Here is a 21,686-nt window from a genome sequence, read left to right as displayed (position 1 = left end):
AAACCACAGCAAAAACCAAATGTGTAATGAACATGCTCTGTTACAGCAATCTAACATTAATGATAAGAAACAATTGTTCCCTCTTACATTTGTTAATTTGTACATTTCCTGACATGTTCTTATTGAATAAAATGTTTATTGTTAATCATGTAACAATTGTATAAAATTGAAAAAAAGCAGTAAAATTTGCCTGGATTCATATGATTAAATGAATGGATAAATAAAATATAAATACATAAATACTTTTATTTTCAATACATGAAATTTATTGTCAAATTGGTTTCCATACAACACCCAGTGCTCATCCCAAAAGGTGCCCTCCTCAATACCTATCACCGACCCTCCCCTCCCTACCACCCCCCATCAACCCTCAGTTGTTCTCAGTTTTTAAGAGTCTCTTATGCTTTGGCTCTCTCCCACTCTAACCTCTTTTTTTTTTTCCTTCCCCTCTTCCATGGGTTTCTGTTAAGTTTCTCAGATTCCACATAAGAGTGAAACCATATGGTATCTGTCTTTCTCTGTATGGCTTATTTCACTTAGCATCACACTCTCCAGTTCCATCCACGTTGCTACAAAGGGCCATATTTCGTTCTTTCTCATTGCCATGTAGTAGTCCATTGTGTATATAAACCACAATTTCTTTATCCATTCATCAGTTGATGGACATTTAGACTCTTTCCATAATTTGGCTGCTGTTGAGAGTGCAGCTATAAACATTGGGGTACAAGTGCCCCTATGCATCAGTACTCCTGTATCCCTTGGAGAAATTCCTAGCAGTGCTATTGCTGGGTCATAGGGTAGGTCTATTTTTAATTTTCTGAGGAACCTCCACACTGCTTTCCAGAGTGGCTGCACCAATTTGCATTCCCACCGACAGTGCAAGAGGGTTCCCGTTTCTCCCCATCCTCTCCAGCATCTATAGTCTCCTGATTTGTTCATTTTGGCCACTCAGACTGGTGTGAGGTGATATCTGAGTGTGGTTTTGATTTGTATTTCCCTGATGAGGAGCACGTTGAGCATCTTTTCATGTGCCTGTTGGCCATCTGGATGTCTTCTTTAGAGAAGTGTCTATTCATGTTTTCTGCCCATTTCTTCACTGGGTTATTTGCTTTTCGGGTGTGGAGTTTGGTGAGCCCTTTATAGATTTTGGATACTAGCCCTTTGTCCGATAAGTCATTTGCAAATATCTTTTCCCATTCTGTTGGTTGCCTTTTAGTTTTGTTGGTTGTTTCCTTTGCTGTGCAGAAGCTTTTAATCTTCATAACGTCCCAGTAGTTCATTTTTGCTTTTAATTCCCTTGCCTTTGGGGATGTGTCGAGTAAGAGACTGCTACGGCTAAGGTCAGAGAGGTCTTTTCCTGCTTTCTCCTCTAAGGTTTTGATGGTTTCCTGTCTCACATTCAGGTCCTTTATCCATTTTGAGTTTATTTTTGTGAATGGTGTGAGAAAGTGGTCTAGTTGCAACCTTCTGCATGTTGCTGTCCAGTTCTCCCAGCACCATTTGTTAAAGAGACTGTCTTTTTTTCATTGGATGTTCTTTCCTGCTTTGTCAAAGATTATTTGGCCATACGTTTGTGGGTCTAGTTCTGGGGTTTCTATTCTATTCCATTGGTCTATGTGTCAGTTTTTGTGCCAATACCATGCTGTCTTGATGATGACAGCTTTGTAGTAGAGGCTAAAGTCTGGGATTGTGATGCCTCCTACTTTGGTCTTCTTCAAAATTACTTTGGCTATTCAGGGACTTTTGTGGTTCCATATGAATTTTAGAATTGCTTGTTCTAGTTTCAAGAAGAATGCTGGTGCAATTTTGATTGGGATTGCATTGAATGTGTAGATAGCTTTGGGTAGTATTGACATTTTGACAATATTTATTCTTCCAATCCATGAGCAGGGAATGTCTTTCCATTTCTTTAAATCTTCTTCAATTTCCTTCGTAAGCTTTCTATAGTTTTCAGCATACAGATCCTTTACATCTTTGGTTAGATTTATTCCTAGGTATTTTATGCTTCTTGGTGCAATTGTGAATGGGATCAGTTTCTTTATTTGTCTTTCTGTTGCTTCATTGTTAGTGTATAAGAATGCAACTGATTTCTGTACATTAATTTTGTATCCTGTTACTCTGCTGAATTCATGTATGAGTTCTAGCAGACTTTTGGTGGAGTCTATTGGATTTTCCATGTATAATATCATGTCATCTGCAAAAAGGGAAAGCTTGACTTCATCTTTGCCAATTTTGATGCCTTTGATTTCCTTTTGTTGTCTGGTTGCTGATGCTAGAAGTTCCAACACTATGTTAAACAACAGCGGTGAGAGTGGGCATCCCTGTCGTGTTCCTGATCTCAGGGAAAAAGCTCTCAGTTTTTCCCCATTGAGGATGATGTTAGCTGTGGGCTTTTCATAAATGGCTTTTATGATGTTTAAGTATGTTCCTTCTATCCTGACTTTCTCAAGGGTTTTTTAAGAAAGGGTGCTGGATTTTGTCAAAGGCCTTTTCTGCATCGATTGACAGGATCATATGGTGGTTTTCTTTTCTTTTATTAATGTGATGTGTCACGTTGATTGATTTGCGAATGTTGAACCAGCCTTGTATCCCAGGAGTGAATCCCGCTTGATCATGGTGAATAATTCTTTTTATATGCTGTTGAATTGGATTTGCTAGTATCTTCTTGAGAATTTTTGCATCCATATTCATCAGGGATATTGGCCTGTAGTTCTCTTTTTTTACTGGGTCTCTGTCTGGTTTAGGAATCAAAGTAATACTGGCTTCTTAAAATGAGGCTGGAAGTTTTCCTTCCCTTTCTATTACTTGGAATAGCTTGAGGAGGATAGGTATTATCTCTGCTTTAAACGTCTGGTAGAACCCCCCTGGGAAGCCATCTGGTCCTGGACTCTTATTTGTTGGAAGATTTTTGATAACCTATTCAATTTCTTCACTGGTTATGGGTCTGTTCAAGCTTTCTATTTCCTCCTGATTGAGTTTTGAAAGAGTGTGGGTGTTTATGAATTTGTCCATTTCTTCCAGGTTGTCCAATTTGTTGGCATATAATTTTTCATAGTATTCCCTGATAATTGTTTGTATCTCTGAGGGATTGGTTGTAATAATTCCATTTTCATTCATGGTTTTATCTATTTGGGTCATCTCCCTTTTCTTTCTGAGAAGCCTGACTAGAGGTTTGTCAATTTTGTTTATTTTTTCAAAAAACCAACTCTTGATTTCGTTGATCTGCTCTACCGTTTTTTTAGATTCTATATTGTTCTATAGAATCTATCTATCTATCTATCTATCTATCTATCTATCTATAATCTATATATTCTATATTTCTGCTCTGTTCTTTATTATTTCTCTTCTTCTGCTGGGTTTGGGCTGGCTTTGCTGTTCTGCTTCTATTCCTTTAGGTGTGCTGTTAGATTTTGTATTTGGGATTATTCTTGTTTCTGGAGACAAGCCTGGATTGCGCTGTATATTCCTCTCAGGACTGCCTTTGCTGCATCCCAAAGCATTTGGATTGTTGTATTTTCATTTTCGTTTTTTTCCATATATTTTTTAATTTCTTCTCTAATTGCGGTTGACCCATTCATTCTTTAGTAGGGTGTTCTTTAACCTCCATGCTTTTGGAGGTTTTCCAGACTTTTTCCCGTGGTTGACTTCAAGCTTCATAGCATTGTGGTCTCAAAGTATGCATGGTATAATTTCAATTCTTGTAAACTTATGAAGGGCTGTTTTGTGACCCAGTATATTATCTATCTTGGAGAATGTTCCATGTGCACTCGAGAAGAAAGTATATTCTGTTGCTTTGGGATGCAGAGTTCTAAATATATCTGTCAAGTCCATCTGATCCAATGTATCATTCAGGCCCTTGTTTCTTTATTGACCGTGTGTCTAGATGATCTATCCATTTCTGTAAGTGGAGTGTTAAAGTCCCCTGCAATTACCACATTCTTATCAATAAGGTTGCTTATGTTTATGAGTAATTGTTTTATATATTTGGGGGCTCCGGTATTCGGCGCATAGACATTTATAATTGTTAGCTCTTCCTGATGGATAGACCCTGTAATTATTATATAATGTCCTTCTTCATCTCTTGTTACAGCTTTTAATTTAAAGTCTAGTTTGTCTGATATAAGTATGGCTACTCCAGCTTTCTTGTGGCTTCCAGTAGCATGATAAATAGTTCTCCATCCCCTCCCTCTCAATCTAAAGGTGTCCTCAGATCTAAAATGAGTCTCTTGTAGACAGCAAATAGATGGGTCTTGTTTTTTTTATCCATTCTGATACCCTATGTCTTTTGGTTGGCGCATTTAATCCATTTACATTCAGTGTTATTATAGAAAGATACGGGTTTAGAGTCATTGTGATGTCCGTATGATATGCTTGTAGTGATGTCTCTGGTAGTTTGTCTCACAGGATCCCCCTTAGGATCTCTTGTAGGGCTGGTTTGGTGGTGACAAATTCCTTCAGTTTTTGTTTGTTTGGGAAGACCTTTATCTCTCCTTCTATTTTAAATGACAGACTTGCTGGATAAAGGATTCTCAGCTGCATATTTTTTCTGTTCAGCATATTGAAGCTCTCCTGCCAATCCTTTCTGGCCTGCCAAGTTCCAAAGAGAGATCAGTCACAAGTCTTATAGGTCTCCCTTTATATGATTGGGCATGTTTATCCCTTGCTGCTTTCAGAATTTTCTCTTTATCCTTGTATTTTGCCAGTTTCACTGTGATATGTCGTGCAGAAGATCGATTCAAGTTACATCTGAAGGGAGTTCTGTGCCTCTTGGATTTCAATGCCTTTTTCCTTCCCCAGCTCAGGGAAGATCCTAGCTATTATTTCTTCAAGTACCCCTTCAGCACCTTTCCCTCTCTCTTCCTCCTCTGGGATACGAATTATGCATATATTATTTCTTTTTAGCGTATCACTTAGTTCTCTAATTTTCCCCTCATACTCCTGGATTTTTTTAATCTCTCTTTTTCTCAGCTTCCTCTTTTTCCTTAACTTTATCTTCTAGTTCATCTATTCTCTCCTCTGCCTCTTCAATCTGAGCCGTCATCGTTTCCATTTTTTTTTGCATTTTGTTTAAAGCGTTTTTCAGCTCCTCGTGACTGTTCCTTAGTCCCTTGATCTCTGTAGCAAGAGATTCTCTGCTGTCCTCTATACTGTTTTCAAGCCCAGTGATTAATTTTATGACTATTATTCTAAATTAACTTTCTGTTATATTATTTAAATCCTTTTTGATCAGTTCATTAGCTGTTGTTATTTCCTGGAGATTCTTTTGAGGGGAATTCTTCTGTTTGGTCATTTTGGATAGTCCCTGGAGTGGTGCGGACCTGCAGGGCAGTTTCCCTGTGCTGTGATGTATAACTGGAGTTGGTGGGCAGGGCAGCAGTCAGTCCTGATGTCTGCCCCCAGCCCACCACTGGGCCCATAGTCACACTGGTGTGTGTCTTCTCTTCCCCTCTCCTAGGGGCAGGATTCACTGTGGGGTGGCATGGCCCATCTGGGCTACTTGCACACTGCCAGGCTTGTGGTGCTGGGCATCTGGTGTATTAGCTGGGGTGGGTAGGCAAGGTGCATGGGGGCAGGAGGGGTAGGCTTAGCTCGCTTCTCCTTAGGTGATCCACTTCAGGAGGGGCCCTGTGACAGTGGGAGGGAGTCAGACCTGCTGCCGGAGGGGTGGCTCTGCAGAAACACAGCTTTGGGTGTTTGTGTGGAGCAAGCAAGTTCCCTGGCAGGAACTGGTTCCCTTTGGGATTTTGGCTGGGAGTTGGGCGAGAGAGATGGCGATGGCTGGTGCCTTTGTTCCCTGCCAAACAGCTCTGTCGTCCCGGGGCTCAGCAACTCTCCCTCCCTTTGTCCTCCAGCCTTCCCGCTTTCCGAGCAGAGCTGTTAACTTATGACCTCCCAGATGCTAAGTCGCGCTTGCTGTGGGAACACACTCTGCCTGGCCCCTCCGCTTTTGCAAGACAGACTTGGGGGATCTGCTTGGCTGGCAGGTCGCCCCTCCGCCCCGGCTCCCTCCCGCCAGTCCGTGCAGTGTGCACCGCCTCTCCGCCCTTCCTACCCTCTTCCATGGGCCTCTCATCTGCGCTTGGCTCCAGAGACTCTGTTCTGCTGGTCTTCTGGTGGTTTTCTGGGTTAGTTAGGCAGGTGTAGGTGGAATCTAAGTGATCAGCAGGATGCGCGGTGAACCCAGCATCTTCCTAAGCTGCCATCTTCCCTCTCCAAATAAATATTTTTGAATTCTGTTTAGTGTCAGTCAGAAGATAAGTGATCCAGGTCTAAGGTCCACTGTAAACCAGCATTGTTTCATTAGCAAGTCAGTAATTTCTCTATTTCATTACTATTATTTGTACAAAATAAATAAATTAGTGTGTTGGGTTTTGCATTAATTGTAAATAGATGGATAAAGAATTAGTTTTTTTTATTCATTTATCATTTAACAACTAAATTATTCTTAATTTATAATGATGTTTTGAAGGGAGAATGAAAAAAAATAAAAATATTTTTAAAATTTAAAAGCAATCTCTTGGACACCTGGATGGCTCAGTCAGTTGAAGGTTGGACTTTGCCTCGAGTAATGATCTCATAGTTTGTGAGTTCCAGCCCCACAATGGGCTCAGTGCTGACAGTATGGAGCCTCTTTAGGATTCTCTCTCTCTTCTTTCTTTCTGCCCCTTCCCAACTCATGGTTTCTCTCTCTCTCAAAATAAATAAATGTAAAACAATAAAAAAAATTTAAAGCTATCTCCTGATCTAGGTAAATCATTGATGTTGAATTTTACTTCATTTTTTGTAGGTAAACCTTCAGAGAAAATCAATTTCTGGTTTTATTGATTTATAGTAATTTTTCCAATACAATATAATGAATTGTATAAATCCATTATACAATTAACAAGCATGTGTAATGCTTGTTTAAATTTTTTAATGTTTTATTTATATTTGAGAAAGAGAGCATGAGTGGGGAACGGAGAGAAAGAGAGGGGGACAGAAGACCTGAAGTTGGCTCTGCTCTGACAGCAGAGTCCAATGCGGGGTTTGATCTCACAAACTGTGAGATCATTACCTTAGCCAAAGTTGAACTCTCAAATGACTGAGTCACCCAGGCACCCTGTGATATACTTGTTTAATGGAGGATGTGAAAAAACTTAGGGGTAAGTCATTATTCAGTCTTATTATAGAAAACATATTCATTTACCATGAAATTGTTTGAATTACAAACAATAATTAATGTAATCCAATGGTTTTATACAAACATATTGTACTTCACAATTGTGTACAAAACATAGTATTCAAGTGAATAAGAAACTTTAAACTAAATCAAGACTGCTTTAAAATAAAAGGTAATTATATTTTAACTAAAATATGTTGAAAGGAAAATGAGGAAAATTGAAAATACTGTATATTGTCCTTCCCCACTAATTGCAACTCTCAAGGTTGTGTGTACTTAGCAACCATCATCTAATTAGTGAGTTAATATCTTTTTCTTTCATACAATTAACTCTTGCATGGAATTATACAGATAACAAGTAAATAACAACCTAGACAATAAAATAGGGAGTGTTTGAATAGTTTTCTATTGCAGTTGCATGTATAAACCTTATCAAGTACTTCCTTACCTGCTTATTGCTTGTCATTCTGTCTAGAATCAAACTCCATGAAAATTCTGTTTGCAATTATATTGCTAACAATTAGAAAAATAAATAAGCACACAATTTTCTCAATCTTACCAATCTACATATCATACTAAGAAGTTTTAACATTAGGGTTGAAATTCAGCAACTTTTTTTCACAATCTTACATTCCATTATATATAAAAGGAAATATTATCAAATATAATAAAAAAATCAGTGTCCAACATTATACAACTACATGGAACATTCAAGATTTGAATTCTATACCAAGGCACATTTTCCCCTGAGATATATTGTCTCTTTTTCTGAGTCAAGGTAATCAGAAAGATAAACACACACACACACACACACACACGCACATTCACACATATACACAGTGGTACACAATGATGTCAAAACCAGCTTTATGATAGATACAAGTGTGTTCAAAATTTTATTTTCAAATTCTAAAAATGACATGTCAATAATAAATATAACTCAAATAATTGATTCTACAGAAGTTTACACTACTGATGCACAAGTTAGTGGCTTTCAAATCCTCTTTATGTGAGAATTAATTCAAAACTCTATTAACAGGAAAAGCCTTATTTTGCAGGGTTTTTTTGTTTTTGTTTTTTATTTTTAGTATTTTTTTTTCTTTTTAACAATCAATGCCAATTGTTTAATATTGCAGCTGCCTGTGAATCAATCCCAGATGGGGCAAACAAGAACCTGACCAGAAAACAAAAGAAGATCTAGGGAATGAGTTGCCCCTAGGTCACTTTGAAAAACTCTGTCATATTTCTGAGCATATAGAAGGGCTGTGTAGATTCCATGGAAAGGCCTGAGGAGGCTCAAATCTCTCAATTCTGGTTTACCTACAGACTTTTCATACCCAGGAAGTGAAGGCCAAGTAAAGAAATGTAAATTGTAGCAGTATTAAAAGTGTGCCCTAAGACTTATTTTCTCAAGTCCTTTACAGAAATCTCTGTCAAATTAACTGACTGCTAAACTAACCAAGCAGAGATTTCATTGGCCACAAATAATATAGAAGAGGCTTTACACAATTCATCTGGGAGTCACTAAAAAAAGGACAGGAAGAACAACTACAAACTTTGGTAGGAAGACCAGATTTCCAGATTGTCACATATTATTCAAAATGTCATTTGAAAGAAATTCAAGACACACAAAGAAACAACAATGACAAAACAAAGCATTTAGAATCTGTGCCTAAAGAAGGTCAGATGTTGGGGCGCCTGGGTGGCTCAGTCGGTTAAGCCTCCGACTTCGGTTCAGGTCACGATCTCGCGGTCCGTGAGTTCGAGCCCCGCGTCGGGCTCTGGGCTGATGGCTCAGAGCCTGGAGCCTGCTTCTGATTCTGTGTCTCCCTCTCTCTCTGCCCCTCCCCCGTTCGTGCTCTGTCTCTCTCTGTCCGAAAAATAAATAAATGTTAAAAAAAAATTAAAAAAAAAAAAAGAAGTTCAGATGTTGGATTTAGCAGAGAAAAATTTTAAATCAACTGTTACAAATTTGTTTAAAGGACTAAAGGAAACCATGTCTAAATAACTAAAAGAAAGTAGGAGAACTGTCTTACCAAACAGTGACTATCAGTACAAAAATAGATAATTATATACAATATTATATATATATATATATATATATATACACACATAAGTAAATTAAATATAAATACTATACACACATGTATATATATATATGTATATATATATATATATACACACACATATGTAATTCTAGTTTTAAAAAGTATGATAAGTATGATAACTGGGGTGCCTGGGTGTCTCAGTTGGTTAAGCATCCAACTCTTGATTTCAGCTCAGGTCATGATCTCATGGTTTGTAAGATCGAGCCCTGCATTGGGCTCTGTGCTGACAGTGCACAGAGACTGCTTGGAATTCCCTCTTTCTCTCTCTGCCCGTTCCCCCACTCATGCACGTGTGTGTGTGTGTGTGTGTGCGCGCGCTCATGTCTGTGTGCCTATTCTCTCTCTGTCTCCAAAAAAATAAAGAAATTAAAAAGATCTTTTAAAAAACTATGATAACTAAAATGAGAAACTCACTGAAAAGGTCCAGGAGGAAATCTGAGTTGGAAGAAGAATCAGTGAACTTGAGGATAAGTCAATTCAGAGTATCCAATATAAGCAATAAAAGGGAAATGAAGAAAAGTGAACAGAAACTTAGAGGAATACGGAATACCATCAAACATACTAACATATGCATAATAGGAGTCCCAGCAGGAGAGGAGAAAGAGGGCCATAAAGAATATTTGAGAGGTAATGACCAAAAATTTGACAAATTTAAGATTTGTAAGATTACTTAAGGACTTAAAAAAAAGTTGAATGCAATTAGATACCAATTAAAAGCTATATGTGAAAGTTAAGATACCTCCTAAGTAAGACATAAAATGTGTCTGATTTATCAAAGCAAGAAGAAAGAATAATCTAAGCATAAAATCCAGTATTTAATCATGAGATTTGATCTTTCTTTACCAGGAAAATTTTATCGTTCTATCAGGAACTTCAGACCCCCTTCCCCACACTTCTGGATATGGCCTTCAAGGTCTTCAATGACTGAGAGGTAGCCTCGAGGGCTGAAAGGGAACAGAGAAACATGCGGCAAGTCCAATATATGGCCGGCCATAGCTGTTGCCAGCTCCCTGACCTTCTCTGGGTCCACCCAGGGGCAAAAGCCATTAAAGGTACAAGATTGTCCCAAGAGTGTCAAATGCCCCCTCTGTCAGGGCCTGGTCCCCCCTGCAAATAACCAGGGCTTTAGAGATGGAACTGCTCCTGCTTCCCATGCATAGGACACCAGGCCTTCCAAGGTAATCAACAGCCTCAGGCCAAGGCGTTTGGCAGCTTGCCTCTCTAGGGCCGACACCAGCCCTTAGCTCTATACCTCCATTGTGAGGACCCCAATGATCTCCTCCCCTCTGACTGACAGGGTCCTGAGGCTCCCACGTTCTCCACCTCTATGGCAGAGCCTCCAGGAGCCCTGGATGTGGCAGGAGACAAAATAGAATTTCTCACAAATACAGGAACCACTTATTCCACCTTATGAAATACGCAGGTGACAGCTTTCAGTGCTCCATTCTGCTCACTGGCATAGCGCGGCACCCAAAGGGGGATTGTTTCTCTTCCACTTTAATTTGATCTTTGGGTAACAACACCTTACCCACTTCTTGTTTTACCTGATTGCCCCATTCCATTACTTGGAAGGGATATAATGATAAAACTTTAAGCTAATCTTTGCCTTTCTGAGATTGACCATGCCCTGCAGACATTTTTGTCCTCTGAGCCCCCTGCCCCTTCAAACTTCAAGATCTCCATTTTTCAACAGATGCCCCCGCAAGTATGGGGCACCTTGATTCCAGGGCACTCTCCATCAGTAACCGCAGTAAAGATACAACTTAAAGATCCTCTTTTCCTCCCTCAGAAAATCCCATTATCCCTTATGTCTGGAGGCCAGACATGGACTACAGCCACTCATAGAAGAATTCTTAGCAATAGGACTTTTACATCCCTGCAATTCACCAGTAATACCCCCAATTTAGCAGTAAAAAGTGCAGTAGCTCATAAAGAATGGTACAGGACCTAAGATCTATCAACAAGGATATTCCAATTCACTAATTGCTCCTAACCCTTGAACCCTCCTAGGACAGATTCCCTTGGACACTCTTTGGTATACTGTGTTGGATCTCGAAGATGTTTTCTTCTGCATCCCAGTACACATGGATTCCTGGTTCCCTTTGCCTTTGAGTAACAAGACCTCCCCCCTGCCCCAGGTTACTCAATGGCTAACTTGGACTCTCTTCCCTCAGGGCTTTAGTGACAGTCCACATTTATTTGGACAGGCCCTAGCTAAGGATCTGTCCACCCTTCAGCCCAGAGGCAGTGCCTTATTTCAATATGATAATTTACTTATCTGCAGCCCCAATGAGAACACTTCTGACACAAATACTATCCTGGTGCTTTGCAGCTTCGCCTCTTACAGCCTCCCCTTCAAAGGCTCATATTTCCTCTCAGAAGGTTCAATTCCTGGTATTAATATCAATCCCTGGGACTAAGAGCCTCCCTGACCACCATAAGAGTCTCATTTTAAATATGAAAGCACTCTACAAAATAGCAGCTGTATTCTTTTGTTAGATATGGCTGGGTTTTGTTGAATATGGATATCCCAATTTGGATTAATAACAAATCCTCTTTATGAGGCCCTAGGGGGATCTGAGTAGGAGACTTTGGAGTGTGACTCTGAAATGACAAAAGCTTTGGGGCACTCAAGCAGGCATTTACAAGGGCCCCAGCTTTATCCCTCCCAGACCAGGAGAAGCCCATCTCTTTATGCGTGCATGAAAGAAGGGGAGCGGTCCTTGGAATCCTGATCCAAACTCTGGGACCATCCCAATACCTGGTCACATACCTATCTAAGAATCTAGATCCTATGGCACAGGGATGATCTCCCTGCCTCTGAACACTGGCATGAATGTCCTTACTTGTAGAAGAGGTCTCTAAATTAACCTTAGGACAAGGCATAACTGTTTATACACCCCATCAGTTATTGGACACCTTAAATTCTAGGGCATTTCGTTTGACCTCCTATAGTAGAATTAGAAAATTTGTTTTATTCTTTTATCAGAAACACCAAAAATTAATATTTGGCCACGTCAGAACTGAAATCCTGCCACCATTCTGCCGGATCCGACAATAATGTCCCATTGGAACATTCTTGCCTAGAAACCACAGATTTGACTTTCAGTGCCAGGCCAGATCTTCAGGATATGTCTCTAGATAACCCAGAGGCTATGATTTGTGGATGGCAGCAGTTTCACAGTACAAGGAGTATGGGTCTCCGGGTACGCTATTGTGAGCTTAACCTAAGTCTTTGAGCCTGGACCTCTGCCAGGTGCCACTACCTCAACACAAAAGGCAGAATGAATTGCTCTTACCTGAACCCTTCACTGGGCACAAAAATGAAAGAAAAGTATATATTGATTCCGCTTATGCTTTCCACGTGATCCACACCCATGCTGCTATTTGGAGAGAGAGGGCCTCTTTACAGCCCAAGGTACCCCAGTTAAACATGCTTCTGAAATTTTGGCCTTGCTAAAGGCAACTATGCTTCTCTCCCAAATAGTTATTATCCATCACAAGGCCCACCAAAAGCATAATGACTTGCTCTCTATTGGAAACAATAGAATTGACAAGTAAGCAAAGGTAGGCACTGGGTTGACCCTTGAGGCTGCTTGGTTCTCAGTATAAATCCCTTTTCCTCCATGATATACTCAGATAGAAATCCAAAGGGCATTCACAAAGGGCTTTTCCTATACTTCAGAGTGTTGGCTGCAAATCACCAGTAATAAAGCTGTTACTCCTGGGAATGTTACAATGGAAATTTCTTTTTTTTTTTTAATTTTTTAATGTTTATTTATTTTTGAGAGAGAGAAAGAGAAAGAGAAAGAGAGAGAGAAGGGGAGGGGCAGAGAGAGAGGAAGACACAGAGTCTGAAGCAGGCTCCAGGCTCTGAGCTGTCACCACAGAGCCCAATGCGGGGCTGGAACTCACAAATCGTTAAGTCATGACCCGAGCCAAAGTTGGACACTTAACCGATTGAGCCACCCAGGTGCCCCTACAATGGAAATTTCTTAATAAATTACATCAGGCCACCCATCTCAGGTCTAAGTCCCTTCAAGTCCTAGTAGGAACTCTTTTCATTTGCAGGAACATTCCCTAAACTCTTCAGGCTCTCTTCCAGGGGAGTTTTACCTCTTATCACATTGCATCAACCTGGAGGGAGCCTATAAACCTCCCCCACTTCTTCAACCTATCCAAAGACTAGAGACTCTACCAGGGGAGGATTGGCAGATTTTATGCGCATGCCTTCCTGCAAGGGGATCAGGTATCATTCTTTGTAGACATCTTTACTAAAACATAGGTCATTACTTCTCTACTTAATCAGATCCTCCCTCATCTTGGGTTTCCCCGCTCCTTATAGTCAGACAATGGCCCAGCTTTTGCCTCTCAAATAACACAGGGAGTTAGTGAAGTCCTCCAGATAAAATACCCTTTGCATGCAGTATGGCACCCATAGTCCTCAGGGAAGACAGATAGAGCCAATCAAACCATAAAAAGGTTCCTCGCAAAATTTATGCATGAAACCCAACAATCTTGGCTGACCCTGCTTCCCCTGCATTACTAAGGTCACATATCACCCAAAACTCCATAGCCCATCTTAGTTCATTTGAGTTTCTTTCCAGACAGATCTTTTATTAGACCCCAGATGCCACTATCTCACACAGTATGTTATAACGCTACAGCAAACCATCTCCACCAATAATGACCATCAAAACCAGTACCGTCTAAAACTTGACCCCTCTTTCTCAGGTAGCATACATCCAAAACTTACGTTTGGGGACTGGTATATCTTAAAACTCTTTCACAGGACAAAAAGTCACTTGACCCTGTCTGGATGGGCTCCTGTCAGGTTTTCCTGACCATTCCAATAGCGGTAAAACTTCACAGCTTCTCCCCATGGATCCATTTTTCCAGAATCAAGATCACTTTGGCTCCAGATGAGGGGAACTCTGCCTAGTACAGCTGCCATAGGGTTGGAGATTGACACCTGTTATTCAAAGGAGACTCAGATGATATATACCCAAAGGCCTAGATGCCCATGAATCGGGCCCATTACTAATCCCTATTCTCTTATATTCAATCAATCTATGATATTATCTTAGAAACACTCCCTAAATACTTTCTCAAAGCTCTCATGATTTCTCCTTCCCAATTCCAAGACTTCATTCTCAACCTTTTCCTTCAGGGTGACTGCTCTGAATTTACTTGGCCATAAAATCATAACTTACCTTGAATTGTTTTCCCTTTGATGTCCTGCTCTCACAATACAATCATCACCCCTTTTGGGGTCAGTCTTTGTCTTTCTCATCATAACCATCTTTTGGCTTTCTCCTTCGGGGACCATGAAACACAATGATGGTGTTCCTGAAAAGATACCTGTTCAGGGCCATCCTGGCATCTTCCTTTCTTAGGATCCTTGGTGTTGTATGTAAGTGATGAATCACGGGAATCTACCCCCCAAAACAAGAGCACACTGTATACACGATATGTTAGCCAACTTGACAATAAATTATATTAAAAAAAGAGCAGTTGAAAATCAATGTTATATCTATAATTCCTAAAAATGACAAAAAAATGTATCTGCTCTTAGTAATTTCTACATATAAACTTAACTATCTGTGAGTTAAAAAGGTACTCTTTCACTAGTAGTGTAATAGTTGCTTTCTTCAGTTTCTTTAGTTTAAGATACTGGAATTTGGCATTATTTACATATTTTTCCTTTTAGGAGATTCACAAATATTGTAAATACAATGATGACATTCTTTCTGATTCTATGCATAGAAGCAGATTCTTTTTCTGGCTCTATCATAATAAGATTATATTAAATTTGTAATATTGCCATACAATACATACACATAGCCATATCCACACATACAGAGTTTTTATTCATAAAAGGCTATTAGACAAATTATGTCTTATTTAAATATAAACAAGAGATGTAATTACTGCAATGGTTAGTAATCATGATAATTTTAAAAAATGTTACTCCAGAGATACAGGATTTAAATTTTAATTGGAATAATTGTGAAAAGATCTGAAATAAAAATTATAAACACATAGCTGTGCTTAACAAAGTTATACACATGCTAAGAGTAATATGTTCCACAAATAAAACTCATATATTCTTTAAAAGCAATAGAAAATAGAGGTAATAAAAGGTAGAAAATCCATAAAAGTCACCTTATACATTACCCCAAAGAATTTTCACCTGAAGTTTTCAAAGTTTTTTGTGGGGAATAAGCTTAGGAATACCCCGGGATTACACCAATGGGTTAACAAGGCATAAAGAAGTACAAAGCTATAGGATGCTCACACCCAAGTTTGGGTAAACATGATCAGGACCCCAAGATAGAGCAGGGGGATGTAAAGTCACCCAGAATAGAGAGGGGAGCAAAGATCCCCCAAACAAAGGTATATGAAGTAAGTGAGATTAGGTGTTCAGGGCAAAATTGCCCCCCGATTTAGTACTATAGCAGAAAGTTGCTTTCACGGGAGGGAAGGACCAAGTTAGGTAAACAGGTAAATTGGGCTATAGACCAATGCAATGCGCTGGGGGTGAAGCTGCCCAGAGGGGAGATGATTAACAAAAGGAAAGGTGGCTTGTTAACCCTGAAGTCATGTGTCCTACCTGTCTCATCCCATAGGCTAGCTAAGATAAACAGAAGTGGTGCCTCATGTCGGTTGTAAACAACCTTCTGCCTGACTGTCAGGCACCAGGAGTTTGTTTTGTGTTAACACAAACACCTAACCCCGAATATCTTCAAGACCCCCTTTCCTTCACTTCCCCAAGTTGATGGTCACAGTTTCATTGTCTCTTTGTGTACATCCATCACCATGTTTCTAAGCCTTCTGATGCTAATAAAAACAGGGCAAGGACCCTTATTCGGGGCTCTGTGTATTCCCGGACATTAGCCATCTCTCACTTTTCATCCTGTGTCCGCTCTCTTGCTGGCCAAGAGAGAACTTTAGACAGAGTCTATGACAGTTTTTCAAACGACTTTCTTCTACCGTGGAAGAATTTTCCACTCAAGAACTTATTTTATTCGATACCCCTGAGAAAGAGCATGTTACAAAACTCCACACACTATAATAACTTATCAAGATGTATTACATGCTTTATCAATTAGAGGACAATCATTAGATTTTTGCACATTTATTGTTATGTAGTAAAAATGATAGCTATGAACACAATGTTTATATTGCCAAACAATTTCTATTCTAACATTGAATGAAATACCTACCACTAAAACATTTATTTTCTTACTGAGAAACACAACATAAGTGTGCCATTCTTGGTAATTACCATACCAAATCATCAACTTAATAGATGTTACACATGCTTACATTGTCACATTATCATGGATGTATTTTCCATATTTTTATTGAAACCAACGTCTATTCTTCTATTTAATACCAAATATTCCGTCTTTCTCCTTTTGATCATTGTCAGTGTTGGGCAAGTTGGCGTTTGTGTTGTTTCTGTATAAAGGTATTTCAAAGTCCAACTCCTCTTATTCTTACCCTTAAAATTTCAGTTCCAGGGCCCTTCCTCTTTGGTCAAATTATTCCAATTATCTAATATGTCCTGTAGTCTTTTTTTGTCCATCTCATTTCCACTGCCTAGAGAAGATGTGTCCTAAAAGAAAATGTGTTCTAAAAGAAAAATCTGTTCTCTCTTCTTAACTTACATTGTTGCACACAGACCAGTATAGTGTTTATTCAGTATTTAATGTTTTTTTTTTTTACTTATTCTAGGAGTATTTCAGAAGAAATGAAGGAATTAAAGTTGAAGGAATACAATCTATACCATAATTGCCCTGACACAGAGCACAAGCTAAAAGATTTGATGAATTCATGTGTGGAATTATAAGTGGATGAATGTTTTTTAAAAAAGAGAAGTAATAATTGGGAATATTCAAAAGAGTTACAGACAAAAACAAAGTAAAATTTTCCCATTTTTAATAATGGAATTAGTAGATTACATAGACTCTCATAGTGTCTATTATGAAGAATTATAATTATTGAAATGTGCAAGATATTATTGTCTAAGAAATTACTATATTTATTTGTTATTTTATTTTATATGTAGACATTCTTTTTTAATTATGTGAGCCAGCCCATTTCTAGTTATCTTTTTGTTGAGATTAACAGTGATCTTCACAAGGAAAGAACTCAAGTTTATTGCTTCTGGCTCTACTTCCATGAAAATGTCTTCAATGAGGATAGCTAAACTTTTTTCTCGCCTCTTTCCTCACTCTTTTTTCCTCTCTCTCTCTCCTCTCTATTATTTCACTATATTGCCTTATTCTCCATTGAGATTGTTAAAGGAAAATAAAACCAAACTTTGGTTTCTCAATTACACATGAGGTCAGAATTCATTGTCTCAGAAATCAATCTGTTACGATTTGAAGAAATGATATAATAGAAATTTGTCTTCTGGGTATAAGCTTTGTGTGGTCCCTTAATATTTTAATTTAAATTTGTATCGACTTCTTAACCCAACACCTTGCTTTAAATTTATTTTTTCCTCAGATGCTATACAAGGCACAGAAAGATTTAGCCTCATTGATATAAGATTGCACATAAACCATTGAAATGTATTCAAGCGCTGATTATAATGAGAGCAAAAGTGAAACTATGCATTGTAGTGCTAATTTCTCATGTTTCACTTATAAGAAGTGCAAAATTTAATTTCCTAATATAAAGAATTATTAGACACCCTTTTATGTCAGTAATTGTATTATTGTTGACGTTTTTGTCATTTTTAATGGTAGGTCCTTTTTAACAGAATTAAAGAGTTCTTTACTGTGTATGAAAACCTTGAGACAAATTTGTTTCCATAGATTATTATGATGTTTTTGGCAATAGTTAAAACAATGTCATCTAGATTGCTTTTGGCAAACAAACAAACAAACAAAAACATCTTCCATTGAAAATTTATAAAATACAAATGTTCCAGGTAACACTGTTGTTTACATTCATCTTTCAAACTCCTCTTAAAACAATTAAACAATCTAGAATATTCTTTGGATGACTGTTATTTTGAGTCACTAGTCTAGTCTCAAGGATATTATTTAGCTGGTATTTATGCCAACCTCTCTCCCCAGAAGTGGACACTAACGATTTAATCTAATAACCTTATTTCATTATCTTAATCAAAAAATTTTATGTAAAACAATGGGCATAGAATCTAGCTCTGGCCAATGAAAAAGAACACTTTCTATGGATCTTAACAAAGCAAGTATCCTTGTCTTTTTCTTAGTTACTACAATAAAGGACTTTCATTCATCTTTTAGACTTGATTGTTGAAAGTATCTAGCTGCATTTTGGGGAAACAACTGAGATTCAGAGAAATTACATATTTTAGTCCTTGTCACACAACTAGGAAATGTCAGAACTGGAATAGAGGGCCAGGCAGTTCAAGGCAAGAGCCCACGTAGTAGTTGAGACACTTTGTTTATATTCATTATTACTTCATGACCCAGAAACTACAAAACATTCTACAGACATTGTCACATTTGGTCTGCAGTCATTACAACCTTGTAAAGTGGATATTTAACACTCCCAATTTATATATAGACAAGGAGCATGAGGATCAGTAAGGTTTGGCAAAGACTGACTTCAATACCTGGGCACTTAACAACGTGTTTTTAAATTCCACCTGCTGCAAAAGTGCTTTGCAGAGGTTCAGACACATAATATGTGCACCAAAGATGATTGCTACTGCTATATGCAAATCATGCAGGCCACCTCCAGTCCTTGACTTGGCTGTCATTCCCCTAATATGAGCTACTGCCACTCCGCAATCCTTTTAAAAAGTCCAAAATTTGTGTCTACTTCAAATGTGCCCCATTTACATATATTCCAGGACATCAGTTTTGTACATATGTGGTCACCTGTCATACATGCACATGCACATATATGCACACACACATACATGCACACACACAAATCACACAAATGCAATTACACATACAGGAAGCATACACAGGTACACATACACACATCTAAAAATGTATCTATTTTGCAACCCAAAAAAAGATCTTGTGAATGGATGTAGAGATATACATTTGTGCTGACTAGAGAAGGCAGGAAGAAATCAGGAGTATCCTCATGCTTACTGGAAATATATGAGATGATGGACAAAACCTTACATGGATTAGCTTTACTCTGGACTTCTCAGTATGAGACACAAAATTTCTTCTTACTATCTAAAAGACAATGTAATGGATATTTTTGTCAGTTAAAATCATAAAAAGACACATTGATACTCATGTTTTTGCCTTTTAAAAAGACCAATGATAATAGTAGTGTTATTTGCATAAATAGGTAATGTAAGAATTGGAATCATAAGTAGCAATAATTTTCATCTTTTAAAAATTTTAAATGAGAGTTTTCCCCCTCAAAAGATTTGCAATGCTATATTCATAAGCTTAAAAGAGTAATCAATATCAAAATGTTAATTCTTGGGAGGCCACACTATGTGGTAACCAATAATTACATTTATCTTTTTTTTTCAATATATGAAATTTGTTGTCAAATTGGTTTCCATACAACACCCAGTGCTCATCCCAAAAGGTGCCCTCCTCAATACCCATCACCCACCCTCCCCTCCCTCCCACCCCCCATCAACCCTCAGTTTGTTTTCAGCTTTTAAGAGTCTCTTATGCTTTGGCTCTCTCCCACTCTAACCTCTTTTTTTTTTTTTTTTCCTTCCCCTCCCCCATGGGTTTCCATTAAGTTTCTCAGGATCCACATAAGAGTGAAAACATATGGTATCTGTCTTTCTCTGTCTGGCTTATTTCACTTAGCATCACACTCTCCAGTTCCATCCACGTTGCTACAAGGGGCCATATTTCGTTCTTTCTCATGCCACGTAGTACACCATTGTGTATATAAATCACAATTTCTTTATCCATTCATCAGTTGATGGACATTTAGGCTCTTTCCATAATTTGGCTATTGTTGAGAGTGCTGCTATAAACATTGGGGTACAAGTGCCCCTATGCATCAGTACTCCTGTATCCCTTGGGTAAATTCCCAGCAGTGCTATTGCTGGGTGATAGGGCAGATATATTTGTAATTTTCTGAGGAACCTCCACACTGCTTTCCAGAGTGGCTGCACCAATTTGCATTCCCACCGACAGTGCAAGAGGGTTCCCCTTTTCTCCACATCCTCTCCAGCATCTATAGTCTCCTGATTTGTTCATTTTGGCCACTCGGACTGGCGTGAGGTGATATCTGAGTGTGGTTTTGATTTGTATTTCCCTGATGAGGAGCGACGTTGAGCATCTTTTCATGTGCCTGTTGGCCATCTGGATGTCTTCTTTAGAGAAGTGTCTATTCATGTTTTCTGCCCATTTCTTCACTGGGTTATTTGCTTTTCGGGTGTGGAGTTTGGTGAGCTCTTTATAGATTTTGGATACTAGCCCTTTGTCCAATAAGTCATTTGCAAATATCTTTTCCCATTCCGTTGGTTGCCTTTTAGTTTTGTTGGTTGTTTCCTTTGCTGTGCAGAAGCTTTTTATCTTCATAACGTCCCAGTAGTTCATTTTTGCTTTTAATTCCATTGCCTTTGGGGATGTGTCAAGTAAGAAATTGCTATGGCTGAGGTCAGAGAGGTCTTTTCCTGCTTTCTCCTCTAGGGTTTTGATGGTTTCCTGTCTCACATTCAGGCCCTTTATCCAATTTGAGTTTATTTTTGTGAATGGTGTGAGAAAGTGGTCTAGTTTCAATCTTCTGCATGTTGCTGTCCAGTTCTCCCAGCACCATTTGTTAAAGAGATGTCTTTTTTCCATTGGATGTTCTTTCCTGCTTTGTCAAAGATGAGTTGGCCATATGTTTGTGGGTCGAGTTCTGGGGTTTCTATTCTATTCCATTGGTCTATGTGTCTGTTTTTGTGCCGATACCATGCTGTCTTGATGATTACAGCTTTGTAGTAGAGGCTAAAGTCTGGGATTGTGATGCCTCCTGCTTTGGTCTTCTTTTTCAAAATTACTTTGGCTATTGGGGGCCTTTTGTGGTTCCATATGAATTTTAGGATTGCTTGTTCTAGCTTCGAGAAGAATGCTGGTGCAATTTTGATTGGGATTGCATTGAATGTGTAGATAGTCTTGGGTAGTATTGACATTTTGACAATATTTATTCTTCCAATCCATGAGCACGGAATGTTTTTCCATTTCTTTATATCTTCTTCAATTTCCTTCATAAGCTTTCTATAGTTTTCAGCATACAGATCTGTTACATCTTTGGTTAGATTTATTCCTTAGGTGTTTTATGCTTCTTGGTGCAATTGTGAATGGGATCAGTTTCTTTATTTGTCTTTCTGTTGCTTCATTGTTAATGTATAAGAATGCAACTGATTTCTGTACATTGATTTTGTATCCTGCAACTTTGCTGAATTCATGTATCAGTTCTAGCAGACTTTTGGTGGA

This window comes from Leopardus geoffroyi, chromosome D1 (genome assembly GCF_018350155.1).
Source record: "Leopardus geoffroyi isolate Oge1 chromosome D1, O.geoffroyi_Oge1_pat1.0, whole genome shotgun sequence".
Taxonomy (NCBI): Eukaryota; Metazoa; Chordata; class Mammalia; order Carnivora; family Felidae; genus Leopardus; species Leopardus geoffroyi.
Note: the sequence above shows the minus strand (reverse complement) of the source record.